This window comes from Grammomys surdaster, unplaced genomic scaffold, assembly GCF_004785775.1.
Source record: "Grammomys surdaster isolate TR1022 unplaced genomic scaffold, NIH_TR_1.0 168, whole genome shotgun sequence".
NCBI classification, from domain to species: Eukaryota; Metazoa; Chordata; class Mammalia; order Rodentia; family Muridae; genus Grammomys; species Grammomys surdaster.
The window spans coordinates 6613716-6630759 of record NW_021604616.1 but is presented as its reverse complement, the minus strand read 5'-3'; positions in this window follow the sequence as shown (position 1 = coordinate 6630759).

The following is a 17044-nucleotide window of genomic DNA, read 5'->3' as shown; positions in this document are numbered from 1 at the left end:
ATGGGATCTGGTGCCCTCTTCCGGTGTGTCTGAAGACAGCTACAGTGTACTCACATACATAAAATAAATAAATCTTAAAAAAAAAAAAGCCTGTAGGAACAGAACTGAGTAGTAACATGGGTGACTTAACGGCCCTCTGAGTAGGTTTTAACTCAGCTTTGTGAAAATACTACTCTGTATCTCAGGTTTGGGTCTTTTGTTTATAGACAGAGTCTTGCTATATGGTCTCCAACTCACGAGGTAGTCCAGGCTGCCTTGAACTCGAGATCCTTCTACCTCAGTCTCCAAGCACAGTGAGCATAGGTCTATGTACTATACCCTACTGATGCTGTGCTCTTAATACCCAAATCATCCCAGATCCCTACCCTCTTTAAGACTAAACAAATGCATTTAAATTTGCAGATGAAGTTTTTTTTCTAGTAAAAGTCCAGATCTCTGCATAATAGTTTTAATTCCTTTATGTAAAATCTGTTTTATTGAACTAATATGAACATGCCACAGACGAACAGCACAGAAGGCTCTGCATGAGGGGAAGGAGCATCCCTACAGCACATCCTAACCACTGACTGCAACAAAACAATAGAGGGCTGCCTGAAAGGGCAAAGAGCAGAACCAGGCCAATCAAATGCATCAAAGTGTAGAAGTGGCCCACCTGGGGGTAGCCTCTAGGCACCTTGCCAGAGCTGCAAGCAAGTACAGTTGGCAGAGTTGCTAAAATCCCAGTAGGCACCTGGACTGCCTTCCCCATCCTCACAATTGCAGAAATCAGACAGGGCAGACCTGTGAGCTGTGAAGTTGGAGTCCCAGATGAGCGGGAGTTGGAAAAGGAAGAAACAAAGGAGGATGTCTCACCAGGCACTAGAAACCTCTATTTAAAAGGAGTCAAATACAGGTTTGAAAACTGAAAAAAAAAATACAATAGCAGAAATGATATTTTTATGGAATGGGAATGGACTTAATGATACAGCAGAGATCAGAGTGTGAGATTCAGCCAGCTTCAAGATTAATAGAACACATTGCCTGAGTTGGGCATGGTGGAAGCTGCCTGTAACATAGCACTTGGAAAAAACTGAAAGAACAGAAAGAAGAAAATAATGAAGATAGAGGCAAAGTAAGCAGACCCTTAAGCTCTGTAGAGTTCTGCTGAAACTGCACAATCAGGTGATTCGAACAATTTATTTCATTACAGATATTTCATGTGCAACTGGTATTGAAGCCACTAGAATTGGAAAGTTACAAAGAGTTGTGAGCTGCCATGTGGGTGCTGGGAATTGAGCCTGGGTCCTCTGGAAGAGCAGCCAGTACTCTTAACCATTCAGCCATCTCTCTAGCCCCATATCAAAAGTGTGAGTATGTAGGTGCTTTGTACCACCCACACAGCAAGGAAATCATTGGGTAGAGAACCAAAGAGGATAGAGAAATTGTGATGGATGAAGGTGTATCTTTCCTGGTGTGTTTGTAGGACACTGTTTCCTGGTATCATCCATCCCCCCTCATTCTCACACTCTTTTTCCCTTCTTCTTCTTCTGCAGAGTTCCCTGAGCCCTGAGGAGAGAAGTTTAATGGAGACATCCAATTTAGGACTAAATGTTCCAAGGTCTGACTATGCACATTGCTCAGCTATGTGTCCCTGTATGAGTTCCCATCTACTGCAGGAGGAAACTTCTGGCGAAGGCTGGTGAGACTGATCTACAGATACAGTGGAACTAAACTGCTGTAGAAATTATTCCATCTCAAACGGGGTTTGTAGCCCACCTTTGATCATTCAATTTCCAGATAAAAGACATACAACTTTATTATTATATTATGTCTTAATCAGCACTACAGCTGGGCAGATATCTACCCTCTATGCCATTAGAATCTACTTCCCCATCACTAACCCCATTTTATAACTTGTTACGTTCCATCTGGGCTGTGCTTAACTTCAGTTGGCTAACCCTCATGGCCATATTTTTATGATTTACTTAACCCACAGAGTCTTCCTTCTCTCCATCTTCTCTCTCCCTCATAATTGCCTATGACCCCAAGCCCAGGAACTCAAGAATGTCTATCTCTTTTTTGCCCAGATGTTGGCTGTAGGCATCTTTATTCACCAATCAGGGATAACTTGGGGGACAAGGTTACTTAGTGTCACTTGAGTACTAAGGACTCTCTAGTCCCTGGGGGCAACCAGGCCTTGGGGACCAGTATTTAGCGTTACAATACAAGCAAAAGACTGAACCTCAACATTATACCTCTTTTCTTTATCCTTTACTTAGTCTAGATTGCTGTGCTATTGGCAACAGAAAATAGAGTTAAGAGAGAAATGTCTATAAAGTTATCAATTGCAGTAATGATCGGCCCAGTGGTACACACTAAATACAAATTTAGTTTCAACTAGAGTCCAATTAAATTATTTTAAATTTACAAAAATGTATATACACATACAAAAGAAAGTAAATGCTTCTACACCATACAAATAATGAGTTATTTTTATTTTCTTATTCTGTGTGTTTTTAGAATTACTATTATAAATGTCTCTGTGTGTAAATTTTGTTTGAAGGTTGGAAATTTAATTTTTTTTCTAAATACATAACCTATATGAAATATAGTATGATCCATTTGGTTATATACTTTGGGTTTTTCCCCATCAAAGTTTTAAAGAAGATTTAAATTTTGTGTTTCTTGATTTTTTTAAAAATGTGTTTTAAAAGTGCTTTTGGTAATATTCCATTTGAGTTGGTAAATTAAACATGGCTCTGTTTAAGAACGAAATTTAAGAAAAACAGAAATACACTCATCAAAAATAGCTCTCCTGGCATACTTGATGGTTCAACTTCAAGCCCCAAATAGCAAAGCCACCTAATACCCAGAACAAAGATGGTTTAGAATTTCTTATGTGCCAGAGAGGGGGCTCAGCAGATAAGGAGCCTGTCAGCGTAAGCCTGTTGACACGAGTTCAACCTGCTGCAGGAGAGCAGGCTCTGTTCTGAAATGTAGGGAGAATCTCTTGTCCACTGTGTGGAAGCATCACCTGTCAGTAAAAAGCTGATGGCCTATTAGCAAAAGGCAGGAAGTAGAGGGTGGAAATTCCGGTAAGAGATTGGAACTCTGGGAGATACTCTGAGGTAGGAAGATTCCTCCTCGATTCTGAGGAAGTCAGATGCAAGATACTGAGGAGAGATAACTAGCCTTGTGGAAGACATAGAATAGTTTAAACAGGTGATATAAGTTGTGAGTTACTTGGGGAATGAGCCAAAGCTTATGGCCTAGGCATTTATTCATAAATAAATAAGCCTCCAAGTCACTATTCAGAAACTTAGGCACAGGTGGAAAAGCCCATGAGTACACTGAAATGTCCTGACTGCCATAACACACACACACACACACACACACACACCACAATAATAATAATAATGATAATAATAATAACAAAATTTAAACAACTTCTGAACTCTTTAGTTTACTTACAGATATAAAAATGAACATAATCACAATATTTTGCTTCTGTGATGACCATTGTTTCCATAGTCCCTTTGCTACAACATGGGAACCGTGTGTATGTTCTTCCATATGTTACTTCTATCATGTGATAGTGAGACCTCACAATGTTGGCAAAAGAAACACATTACTTGATAGACATGTTTGAATTTATCATCGATAAATTGCAAGTATAGAAACCTTAAATGGGAGGCCAAGATCGATGATTTTTACACACTATTTTCTCTCAGTGTTGTTCTTTTAATTGGCTTCATCTGGACTTTATCATACAGCATGGATTGCTTAGAAGTTGCAATTTAAACCAATTTGCCTTCATCTGGAATCCAACCAAAAAGCAAGCAGTTAAAGTGTCTGTAGCCAAAGTTTAATTACAACCCTGGTCAGGGCTGCTGCTGGTAATTACACCTCACCAAGGTGACATCATCACATGACCACAGCAACAAGTCTAATCTAAAGTTGTTTTCCCCAGAAAGGCAGAGCCCGAGATCAGATCTTGCACATAGCAAATAATTTATTTTGGGATGTGAAGCTGAATGATGGAACTGAGCCCTAAAAAAATGCCACAGGAAAGGAGGGAAGACTAATCTAGGAAAAATTGTCTAGATGGTGGCCTCCAAGGGTGTCACTGTCTCAATCCCTCAGGATCCCTAGCAGAGTCATAGAGTGTGCCTTGGGACAGCCCACCCCTCAGACAGAAAAGATGCTGATTCGCCAATGCAGGTCTTCATTAGTCAAAGAGCCTTGGTGTGTGGAAGCCCCATTACACTTCTGCATCTCTATAAAAGACCCAGGAACTTCACGATGTGTACAAAACCTGCTTCACAGGAGGGGCACAGAATTCCAAGGAGAATCCCAGGAATGTCCCTGCCAGATTACATGTGTTGTAGACACACTGCTTCTGTGGGGTTAAAATAAAAGACGGCCCAAAGAAAGGTGAGGGACACAAGCTAGAAAAATGAGAACTAGGGTAATTCCACAAACACTTCAAGCAAGAAAACAATTACGTTAGCCTCTAACATGTGCACACATACATGTTACATGTGTTACACCCATGTTGTCTATCATCTTGCCAGTAAATTTAGTTAATTTCTCATCATCAAGTTGGTAACTTGAAATTGGCAGAGATTTGCATGTTTACATTATTGAAATAGACAAATTCTATAAACTAAACCTGAGGACATTTTAGTGGAGGAGGAAACTTTGGAAGGCACTGGAGACCTGATTTACTAATCCACCACTACTATGAGTGCATATTCATACATATGCATAAATACTAACCATATTTAATTCATTTATATTTGTGTACAATGAATGATAAAATTAATGAAGAATTCAAAATTATGCAATTTTTGTTTTGTTGTTGTTTTGAGACAGAGTTTCTCTATGTACCCCTGGCTGTGCTGGAATTTACTCTGTAGACCAGGCTGGCCTTGAACTCAGAGATCTTTCAAGAGCTGGGATTTTAATGCCACCACCACCTGGAGTTGTATTTTATAGCTCCAAAAATGACACTCTTCACAGAAGCCCAGATGTTTTGAAGTAAGAGATCTAGAACATGAGGAGACATTACTGTCTATTCCTGCCAGCCCACACATTAATTAGGAAGGAAACATAACATTGACCAAATATTTACATTATAACAATGGCCTGTTACTGGATGGATTTGTCCTCTCCATTTCCAAATCTGTCCCCTAACTGCTACTGTCCCAGAATGTGACCACACTTATACATGAAGTCTTTTGTTTTGTTTTGTTTTGTTTTGTTTTGTTTTGTTTTGTTTTTCGAGACAGGGTTTCTCTGTGTAGCCCTGGCTGTCCTGGAACTCACTCTGTAGACCAGGCTGGCCTCGAATTCAGAAATCCACCTGCCTCTGCCTCCCGAGCGCTGGGATTAATACATGCAGTCTTAAGGCAGTATTTCTCAACCTGTCTGTGGTTCTACCCCTTTTCACAGGTGTCCAATATCAGAAATCCTGAATATTGGATATTTACATTATGATTCATAACAGTAGCAAAATTACAGTTATGAAGTGGCAACAAATAATTTTATGGTTGGGGTGGCCACAATATGAGGAGCTTTATATATTAAAGGGTCGGAACATTAGGAAGGTTGAGACCCACTGCTTTAAGGAGATAGTTAAGTTCTGATGATATCATTAGGGAAGATGTTAACTCAGCCTGACCTCCTATCCTCACAGGAGAGAGATGGGGTGCTCAGAGAAGAAAGAAAATGTGAAAATGAGGGGGTGTGGGTGTGGGGGTTGGGAGTGAGCACAATTGACAGAGAGAGACCTGAATTGACACCAGCCCTCTACCCTTGATCTCAGACTCTACAGATCCATTATAAAATAAGTTTTCTTTCCATTGTTTAGGGCACATAGTAGTACTTAGTCTTGGCATTCTTGAAAACAGATAACCTCTCCAGACAGGGACACCGGGCAAGGGCAAGGGACGGTGGTATGACAGAAGGGGTTTTGAGGAGCTGTCCTTTCCTTGCCAGTGAGAAGGACAACACAAGAAAGGCCTGGCAGTCACCTTGAACTCTCAGCAGCCACAAACGAAATGTCAAAATGATGCTGAGAGCCGAGAATACTGTTAGGAAACACTAGACACCCAGGAAAGACAGCACAGTGCAAAAGTCGCTCCCTCTCCTTGTTCTCCATTAAAAACCGTGCTGGGGATGAAGAGAGAAAGCAGAATTTAGCAGTGCTCGCTACAAGTTTGGTTTCCTGAGGCAGCTCACAGCAGCCTTTGACTCCAGCTTGAGGGGATCCAATGGCCTCCTCTGGTTTCCTTGGGCACTGCCCCACACAGGTGGCCTACATACACATATATATAAAATAAAAATAAAATAAATCTTGAGAAACAAACCCACACTAACAACCGTGCTTTTAGAATTCATCAGTCATTTTTATGGCTTAAATTTCAGCTACTGAACCCAGCATATTGCTTATAATTTTCTGAATTCTATAGGGTCTTATTCACAGTGTGAGCAGCCAAGCAAGCTCAGGCTGACTCTGCCCTGACAAAGGAAGGTGGAAATCCTGGTCTGGATGGGAGCTCATCCCAGGAGCACAGAGCAGACAATCCAGAGCAATCTAGGAAGGGCTGCGTTCTGTGTTTATCTTTCTCACTGGAAGACATGCCTGTCTGCTGACTCTTCCCAGGTCACTTAGTAGCAAAATAAACATTCTGAAGGCCAGGGCTATGGTATCGCACTGTCTAACATGCTCAAAGTCTTGTACCTCAAACTCACTAAATGGATAAATATATTCGAAGGAAGGATTACTATGTTTACATTTTCATAACTTTAAATTTTGTTCATGGCATTTCTAATCCCCCACATTTTCTAAATGTAAAGCTTCTTTGAGTAAGTTTTTGTGAAAAATCAAGAAATTGAAGCCACAATTACTACCAGCGGTCCAGAATCTCTCTTCATTCTCCCTCCCTCTTTTTCTCCCTTCCCCTTCCCTCCCTCCCTCCCTCCCTCCCTCCCTCCTCCTCCTCTTCCTCCCTCCTCCTTCTATAGAATACTTTCTTGATCCAATACAGTTAAATTTAATCATTTCATTTCAAGAGTGGCTGAGAATTGCGCAAAGCCATTTTCTTTGTAGGTATCTTCCTTTGTTGCAATCTCTCTAGGTGAAGTGAGCACCTGCTGTTAGTGTCCTCAGTGGTGGTGAATTAGTCCTGTGGACTCATTCTCTTGTTTCCACAATGTACATATGAATGTAAACACATGAACCATAAAATAAATAAATGTAGTAAATGTCAAGCATTTGTAGCCACATTGCTGGTTTGTATGCTGCCGCTGAAACTAACTTAATACCAGATGAGGAAACAGCACATGCCATGAGTATTTGCGACGTGTACTTGGGTGCATTGAGAAAAAGCAGGCTAAGATAAGGAGAATGATTTTATTGTGCATCTGTCATAGTTTATTCAACTGAGTGAAACTGAAACTTCAGCTTCACATAGACTTTTCTTGCACCAGTTATGCCTTGAGTGTGTGTTTGGAGGAAATTCAAGAATCTCCCTAGGTTTCAATCAAGGCATTGAGAACAAAGGGTGTAATACAACATGAATCATGTGGTTATTGCAAATTATAGATGAGGTAATCCATATCAGACCCTAGGACAGTGCTTGGAATAGAGTTTAGAAGCAATGTTAACCACAAATTGAAGCAAAATAACAAAAACATTGTTATCATCTGACATATCCTATCTACAAAATAGAGATAATAACATCTCATTTTAAGAGTATTGTGAGGAAAAATGAGCTTATATAAGAAAATTGCTAGGAAAAATGCTTAGAATGGAATACATAATCAAGAAATGCTGGCTCTTATTCACATTGGGAGTTCCATTGAAACAAGAGCTTCATCTACAGGCTTATTTTAGCATCCTTATGATTTGGCGCCCCCTTGTGTGCATTTTGTGCAACACACTCTTGAATCTGTAGTCGTAAAAAGTTATATTTGAACTTCTTCAAACTATTATCATTCACAAACTGTTTTGCCATGTCCAGATGAGCTGTGAGTTTTAAATATTTCTATTGAAACTGATTTATTTTTAAAGTAAAGTATTTCATACACCAACTTTCGATCATGAAAAATGAGTATAGATTTAATATACACTAAATAAAAGCCTAATAATAAACATTTAAAAAAATCCAAATTTAAGTATTAATTGGAGTAATACCTTTTGAAAACTTAATTCCACATTGGTGGATTTCATGGTATAAAGAGTTAAGGAAACTTCACACAGAAAAGCAAGTGTTTCAAACCGAATCTGCAGGATTTATGAAAAGTTACTTTGAAGTACAGAGCTGATAGTGTTTCCTCAACAGATATCAAATGTAGGAACACAGCAAGTTACAGAGTCACTTGCCTCACCAAGGAAACTGCAAGCTGCTACAAATGGCTGATCTTGTATGCACATACTGAGTGGGCCTGAGCCAGTACTTACAATGGTCATCCGGAACACAGAGGACTGTGGGCTTGCTTGATGGGAGGTCATTATTTAGTCTGTAAATGAGGCCACTGTATATTAACAAATTCCCCTCAAAACCCAACACTTGTGGTTTGTAGTGTGCATGTGTGTGTTCGTGTGTGTGTGTGTGTGTGTGTGCAGGCACACACGCACATGTGTTGATGTGTGCTGTTTGGGATAAGTAGGTTGGCGATCAGGGGAGGTGAAATAAAAATAATAAAATAGAAAGGGCAAAATCCTGACTATATAAGAAGGATAAAAAGTGATTTTTTTTTTCCTGCAGGATATTGACTTTTGCAGCCAGCCTGCTGGATCGTGCTTGCTCTTAGATTGACTGCATTCATCTTCCAGGGGCAGCTTCTGTGCTCATTTGACAGACAGTTAGGGGTAATTGTGAATTTCCCATTCTGCACTGGTCAGGCTGCCACACTGCCTGAGAGCTCCCGAAGCCTGTCCTGTCCTGTTAATGTCCTTCAGTCTAAGTGAATACTTTAACCTGTTGACCTAGCTCAGGAACAGAAAAGTTGTTTTTTTTTTCCCCAGTGGAAAAATAGATGGATTACTAAATAGAGTAGCTATGCAGAAGGTGAAGCATCCTAGCAATGGGCGTGAACAGCATAAGCAAGAGAAAGTCAGCGAGTTTTCTTTTATAAATTATTCCAGCAATGTCATGAAAACTTCAAGGAAATTCGATTCGTTAACTTTTGCTAATTTTTATTTTCCCTGATTGTTGAGTCTCAGAATGAACTGTGGTGTTACTTTTTAACTGTTCCAGAAAAAAGAAAAATTAGAAATATGAGGTAATTTAGCAGGGTGGATAAGAACAAAGGCAGAGAAACTTAGTTGGATTTTACATTCTAGCTGTTGTATAACTGTCTTACCCAAACCAGTTGAATAATATAAGATTCAAACTTTCTCTTTGCTAAGAAAAAAAAAACATTAAGAACCAGTTTCTAAGGAAAATTTCATACTCATTCATAATCATATTCACACACACACACACATGAACACATACATGCACACACACACATGCACACAACAAGCCACAAGTGTTGGGTTTTGAGGGGAATTTGTTAATATACAGCGGCCTCATTTACAGACTAAATAATGACCTCCCATCAAGCAAGCCCACAATCCTCTGTGTTCCGGATGACCACTGTAGGTACTGCTTCAGGCCCACTCACTATGTGCATACAAGATCAGCCATTTGTAGCAGCTTGCAGTTTCCCTGATGAGGCAAGTGACTCTGTAACTTGCTGTGTTCCTACACTTGATATCTGTTGAGGAAACACTATCACCCCTGTACTCCAAAGTATCATAAATCCTGCAGATTCAGTTCGAAACACTTAATGTATATATGTGTCTGTTCATAAACACTGTACATATATGTGTGTCTGTATGTATACATATAGGTGTTTATTGTTTTAACTCTGTGAAAATTGATAATGCTTACTTAAATTAGTATTACTGCCTAAAGAAAATGTGTACATTGTTGTATGAATTAGAATGTTTTAGTAGCCTTTCACTGTGATAGCAGCAAATGGGAAACAACTAAAATGACATTTGAGAATGGTCAGACAAATTTTATTACTTATGAACACACACATAGTCTTACTTACTTAGCTCAACCAAAATGTCATGTGTATTCCTTTCTTAGTTAGGGTTTTACTTCTGTTCACAGACACCATGACCAAGACAAGTCTTATAAAGGATGTCATTTAATTGGGGCTGGCTTACAGGTTCAGAGGTCCAGTCCATCATCATCGAGGTGGGAACAGAGTGGCACCTAGGTAGGCATGATGCAAGCAGAGCTGAAAGTTCCACAGCTTCATCTGAAGGCTGCTAGTGGAAGACTGCTAGAAGGGTCTTAAAGCCCACCCCCACAGTGACATACCTGTTAGGAGCCGCGTCCGCCATTGCAAGATGGCGCCGGTTTCCTGCTTCCTGGTTCTTCTTGCGAGCCTTGCTTGAATGTGCACCTGCGCAAGGCGCGAAAACCAGTATGCTAATTTGGCGACATCATAAGAGCCAATGAGTGTGTGGCACGTCTCCTAAAGCTCTATATAAGCCATAGGCTTTTGGGGCTTGGGGTCCCTCACCTCACTACCATCTAAGAGAGCTGTAACACTACCATCTAAGAGAGCTGTAACACTAAAAGAGCTGTAACAATAAAATTGCTGTCAGAAGAATCCTGAGCATGGCGTTCTCCTTTTCGGCGAGGTGGAGCCCCGCACATACCTACTCCAACAAGGCCACACCCACTCCAACAGGGCCACACCCCCAAATAGTGCCAGTCCTGGCAGGGAGGTGGGTGGCAAGCATGTACAAACCATCAAATTCCACTCCCTGGCCCCCATAGGCTTCTTCAAACACATCAGTCTATGGGGGGGGGGGCCATACCTAGCCATAGCATAATAAAAAAGTATATTTAGTCCAACTTCAAAAGTCCCCACAGTATGTAACAGTCTCAACAATGTTAAAAGTCCAAAGTTCTAAGTCTCTTCTGAGATTCATTCAATCACTTGGATCTCCAAGGCAAGACAGGAAACCAGCTGGGCAAACCCCAAACTCTACATCTCCATGTCTGATGTCAGAGCAGTCTTCAGATATCTACTTCCTTTTCGTCTTTATTGACTGCAACAAACTTCTTTTTCCTGGGCTGGTTCCACTCCCTGTTAGCAGCTTTTCTCAGAAGATAGCCCTAGACTCTTGCATCTTTAACATCTTGGGGTCTCCAAGTCAGCTACAGTGTCCCAGCTTCTTGTTCCAATGTCTGGGATCCACACATGATCTTCTAGGCTCCTCCAAAGGGTTGGCATCACTTCTCTAACTCTGCCCTCTGTAGCATTCTAGGCTCAAGTTGACTCCACTCTACTGCTGCTGCTGTTCTTGGTGATCATCCTATGGCACTGGCATCTCCAATACACTGGGGTCTTTTGCTGCAAGTAGGCTTCACCAATAGCCTCTCATAGGCTATCTTCATGGTGCCAAGCCGCAAATCCTTTGCATGACTCCTTCAGTCGTGGGTTGTCAACTACAACTGAGGCCACTTCACCAATAGCCTTCCATGGCCTCTCACAGTGCCAAGCCTCAGCTGCTCTTCATGACTCCTTCATGCCTTCAAAACCAGTACCACCTGGGTGACTCTTACACATTTCCAAGCACAGCTGCAGCATGTGGTACAACCTCAGCTATCTCTGGAACACAGCTTCTTCGTGCTCTCAGAAAACACTTCCCAGAAGATTTCACCTCATTGATGCTGGTCTCTTCTTAATCGTCACTAATGTCTTAGCTCCAGGTAACCAGCGTCAATTGTCCCAGTAGTCCCTTCTATTTTTTACTCTAAAGCTAGAGCCACATGACCGAAGCTGCCATGTTCTACTTGCTTGCTGGGGCTGGAACATGCCCCTCCACCCCACCCCCTATTCTATTACCAGCTTTCTGTTTTCCAACTCCCCCACTGCCTAAGCTTGTCTTTCCTGGAACTTGCTCTGTAGATTGACCTTGAACTCAGAGATCTTCGTGGGTCTATCTCCTGTAATGCTGGGATTAAAGGTGTGTACCACCATGTCTGGATTTAAGCTTTTCTTCACATAGAACCTGCGTTGTCCCAACCTGGCCTGTTTGGCTTTGTCTTCTGGGATTAAAGGTATGTACCACCATGCCTGGATCTAAATTTAGCTGGATATATTTTGTCCCAGAATCCCTTAATCTGCTATCTCCTAGAACACAGGATCCAGCACCATTTCACTTCCTGGTGCCCCTTTAATACTTGAGCCATATATTTTATATTTTTCCTTTCTAAGCTTGCAACGCTTGTTCAAAACACTCTTCATGAGACTTAACTGGAGAACAAAGTCTCTGCTGGGCTTTTTTGAGTCTTCCTTTGTCAATGTAATTAATATAAATCTCTTCACCTTAGCCTCAGGTAGACTCTTAAGACAATGGCAAAAAGCAGCCACATTCTTCACCAAAATACCATAAAAACAGTCTCTAGGCCACATACTGAAATTCTCCACTTGAACACTCTTGGGCCAGGTCTGCACAGCTCAAATCAATCTCAGCAACAAAGTTTTTCATATTCCTACTTGGATACCCCATTAAGCCCCACTTAAAGCTTTCCAAATCCAAAGTCGCCAAATTCACAGTCTTCTAGACAAAATCATGGTCAGGCCTATCCCAGCAATACCCCAGTTCCTGATACCAACTTCTGTCTTAGTTAGGGTTTTACTGCTGTCAACAGACACCATGACCAAGACAAGTCTTATAAAGGACAACACTTAATTGAGCTGGGTTACAAGTTTAGTCCATCATCATTAAGATGGGAACAGGGTGGCATGCAGGCAGATATGAGTGTTCTACGTCTTTATTTGAAGGCTGCTAGGCACTTCCAGGCAGCTAGGAGGAGGATCTTAAAGCCCAACCCCACAGTGACACACCTACTCCAACAAGGCCACACCCACTCCAAAGTGGTCACACCTCCAAATAATGCCACTCCCTGGGCTAAGCATATACAAACCATCACAATTCCCTTTCTTGGTGCAACTAAAACCTGTCCAGTGTTTATTCATTGGGAGAGTTGTGTGCTTACCAAAGGGTCAGAGGCCAAGTCTTTCCTAGTCTAATAACTCAAACAATTATTGTTAACATGCATTGTTTACATTATTCTTTTAAAGACAGGTAGTCTTCTTAAAATGTGGAAATTTCTTTTCCTTCATAACTTTTCCCCTACTTTTATTATTTGAGAATCCACTTTCCCAGGATGCTATCCTATTTTATTGTTCTCCACTTTTAACATTTATTTATTTATTTATTTATTTATTTATTTATACTTGTTGGATTCTAGGGATTGACCTCACAGCTTTATGGGTGAATGCTATGATACTGGGCCACACTCCCAGCTCTTGGAATCATCATCTTAAAGAACAGTTAGTGATTCTCTAAGGACAGGCATAGTCTTATTGACTAATCAATGCACAGCTTTGGGTTAGCACAGCATATATTATGACAGCTGTCATCTGCCTAAAGTAATTCTCGCATACTAGGTTAGACCATGATGAGTAAGATTATTGAATCAATGTTAACGGTCAAAAGGGTTTTAAAGTATTTTCCCTCATTAATCTCACAGAATGTAAGCATTTGTAGGATGTCATTTTCAATCTGCATGAATCTTCTGTGCTATCTTCTTTCCAGCTGTACAAGTTGAAGTCTAGGAGAAACCCATGACCTTCATTTCTCCCTTCCCAATGCCACATCTTACTGGGGTTACTTTCAAGTATTTCTTCACTTTCTCTACTTCTTTCCAGTTTCAAACATGCCTTTGTCTCTTTTAGTCCTGAAATGACTGCTTAAATTTTGCTTAAGTATGAGTTGTGTAAGAGCAATCCTGAAAAATCAGAGTATAGAACAAGTCCTATGTATATGTTGTACAATGTGACCAGCTAAGTCAGTGGTTCTCAACCTGTGGGTCCAGACCCCTTTGATAACATCATCTCCAAAAATATTTACATCATGGTTCTTAACAGTAGCAAACTGTGGCTATGAAGTAGCAATAAAAATCACGTTATGCTTAGGGGTCATCACAACATGGGGAACTGTATAAAAGGGTTGCAGTTGAGAGCCACTGACAAGGAAAAAACACCTACCATCCTGACCAGATGAGCCAGGTATCCCTGCAACTGTCCCACAGGATCAGGCCAGTGGACTGATGGTATTCCCTCATAGGAGGTTCTGCCTTAGGTAGATATGGCTTCTATGCCTCAGGAGGTGCTAGAGTGTGCGGGTTGGAAATACATCTATGCAGCCTCAAAGAAGGCATCTTCTAGGTCAGGCAAAGACTTTCCAGTGCCAGTTCACTGGGGTCCTCCATACTCCTCAAAGTAGCCCTTTGCCTATGCTCTTATACTTAGTTTTTAAAATTTCAGAAAAATATTTTATTCTTCTTTCATATGTCACATCCCAACTGCAGTTTCTCCTCCTTCCCCTCCCCCAGGCTCTCCCCTCACCTCCTGTCTTCCCCAGCCCTTGTAAGTAAGCACAATTAATTCATTGGTTATTCAGAGTGAGTTTGATAGAATCCCTGCTTTGTCACTAGAAACTTATACAGCTGCAGACATTATTTATGATTTTCCAGGGGGGAAATTCTCAGCAGGTTTCCTACCTAGATCTATCAAAACATTGCATTTTCACCCATGTGGTATCAGAATTTTAAAAAATAAAATGCCACAGAAATGATCCAAGCCCGTGGTGTGCTCCCATTGGAGTGTTCCTTCCTTCACGCTATCCTGAAATGTTCACTTCCTGGATATAACTTACACTGTTGATGTATACAGGTTTCTGGATGAGTCCAGCCTTTGAACACTGCAACACAATGTTACTTACAAAGTTCACACTTGGGAATTCTACAACTGAGTTAAAAGACAAGAAATCTCCCATCACTTCAAACAGGTTTACGATTCTGCATCGCGCTCCACTCACAGTTACCCAGGCAACACAGGTTGTTTTGCGTATTTTCAAACTTTATGGAAAATGAGTATGGCCGACATATTGGAAGGTAGTGATTTTGGATCCCTTATGATTTCTAGATTTAATCATAAGAATATTTGAAATTATAACTAATTTTTTCCTGATGCTTATAATGGTTCACATAAATATAGAATGCTTGTTTATCTAGTTCATTTACGCAGTTCCTGTTGATGGACATTTACATGATTGTAAATTTTGGTTATTATAGTCAATGCATGTGTCTCTGTACACAGGCAGGGTTAAGGAAGGTTCTTCCAGCTCTGAGGTGGAGATCCAGCATGAGCCTGATGATTGAAGCTCCAACATTTCAACTTTGTTGTGTACTGTTTCACTGTCCTTCAGCAATGTGTGCAAATTCACCTCAACCATGAGTGAGAACAGCCTGGTCTTTCCTCCTGTGGACACTGTTGTTTGGCCAGTCCCTACTTTCCAGATCTGGAAATGTGCAAAATTATCTTGATGAGATATGGATTCCCAGTTCTTGGATTATTAGTGACTCTGGGCAGATGATTTTGATTTTTTGTTTGCTTTTTGTTTTTGTTGATGGTGGTGGTGGTTTTGTTGTTTTGCTTTGTTTTGTTTGGGGGCTCACAGGCCATTTGCGATCTGCTACTTTTTCCTTCCAATCCCTATTGCCCAATGAGTAAGTGGCTTGATGTGTAAGTGATTAACACATTCATTGACTTAAAAATTTCTATTACCAAATGGTGAATTTTCTCCCTCTGTCTTAGTTACTCTTCTGTTGCTGCAACAAGACACCCTGGCCAAGGCAACTTTTATAGGAGAAAGCACTTAATTTGGGGACTTGCTTACAGTTTCAGAGGGTTAGTTCATTACCATAATGGCACAAGCAGCAGCAGCAGCAGCACAAGAGAGAGAGAGAGAGAGGGAGAGACAGAGAGAGAGAGTCTAGGCCTGATGTAGGCCAAGCAAGGACCAAGCATTCGAACATAGGAGTCTATGCTTCCTTTCTTATCAAAACCACCACACTCTTTCCACATAATGTAAGACCCCTGGAAGATGTTAGCTCCTCCTTGCACAATCATGCTTTGTAGTTTGATTTTGTGCATACTTTAAACCACAGCAGGGCATGCCTTTCATTACCTGATACCGCCAATAACCGTTTGCTTACTCTCTCACTTGGAGAATAAGATTCCACAGCAGCCCGGGGTACTGATCATTTTTGTACAGCACACAGATGGCCCAAAGGTAGCTAGAGTCTTTAGGCAGTATATAGTTCTTTTGGCTGTTCTAGTTCCCATTTCTTCTTTGGCCCATAACATCACAGGTTACAAATGTTCCTTACCTTCTGTCTTCCAATTCTTCTAAGGGAAATGACTGACAGATGAGGAGAGGGCTGGCAGGGGATGGGGGGGATGCATGTTACTTCTTTTCTAGTTCCTAATCTGACAAATTCCTATATGCTCTCTATGCCTTCTGACCAAGACTGAGCTACCACCTCTGCATTCTAAGCCATCTTCCTAGAGCTCTCAAGATAGTAACAAACATTAAGTGCTACAATAAATGAAATGTATCAAAATTGTGGATCTGCAGCTACAAGTCTGAAACTATGATGTTGGATGAAACCCAAGTATAGGAGGGCAAATTTCCTTTCTTCTTCTGGCCTTTGGTGATGCTAATGTTTCTTGATGTTCTTTCCTGTGGTGGTTTGAATGAGAATGATGCTCACAGGTTCATATATTTGAATGTTTGGTGAAGGGGAGTAGCACTTGAGAAGGATTAGGAGGCACACCCTTGTTGGATTGGGTGTAGCCTTGTTGGAGAAGTATGTCACTGGGGGTGGGGTTTAAAGTTTCAAGAGCCCAAGCCAGCCCCAGTGTCTTCTTCCTGCTGCCTGCAAATCCTAATGTACAGTGACTCTTTCTCCAACACCATGTCTGCCTGGAAGCTGCCATGCTTCCCACCATGGTGATAATGGAATAAATCTCTGAAACTGTAAGCAAGCTCCAATTAGATGCTTTCCTTTATAAGAGTCACAGTGATCATGGTGTGTCTTTAGAGTAATAGAATACTGACTAAGCACTTGTC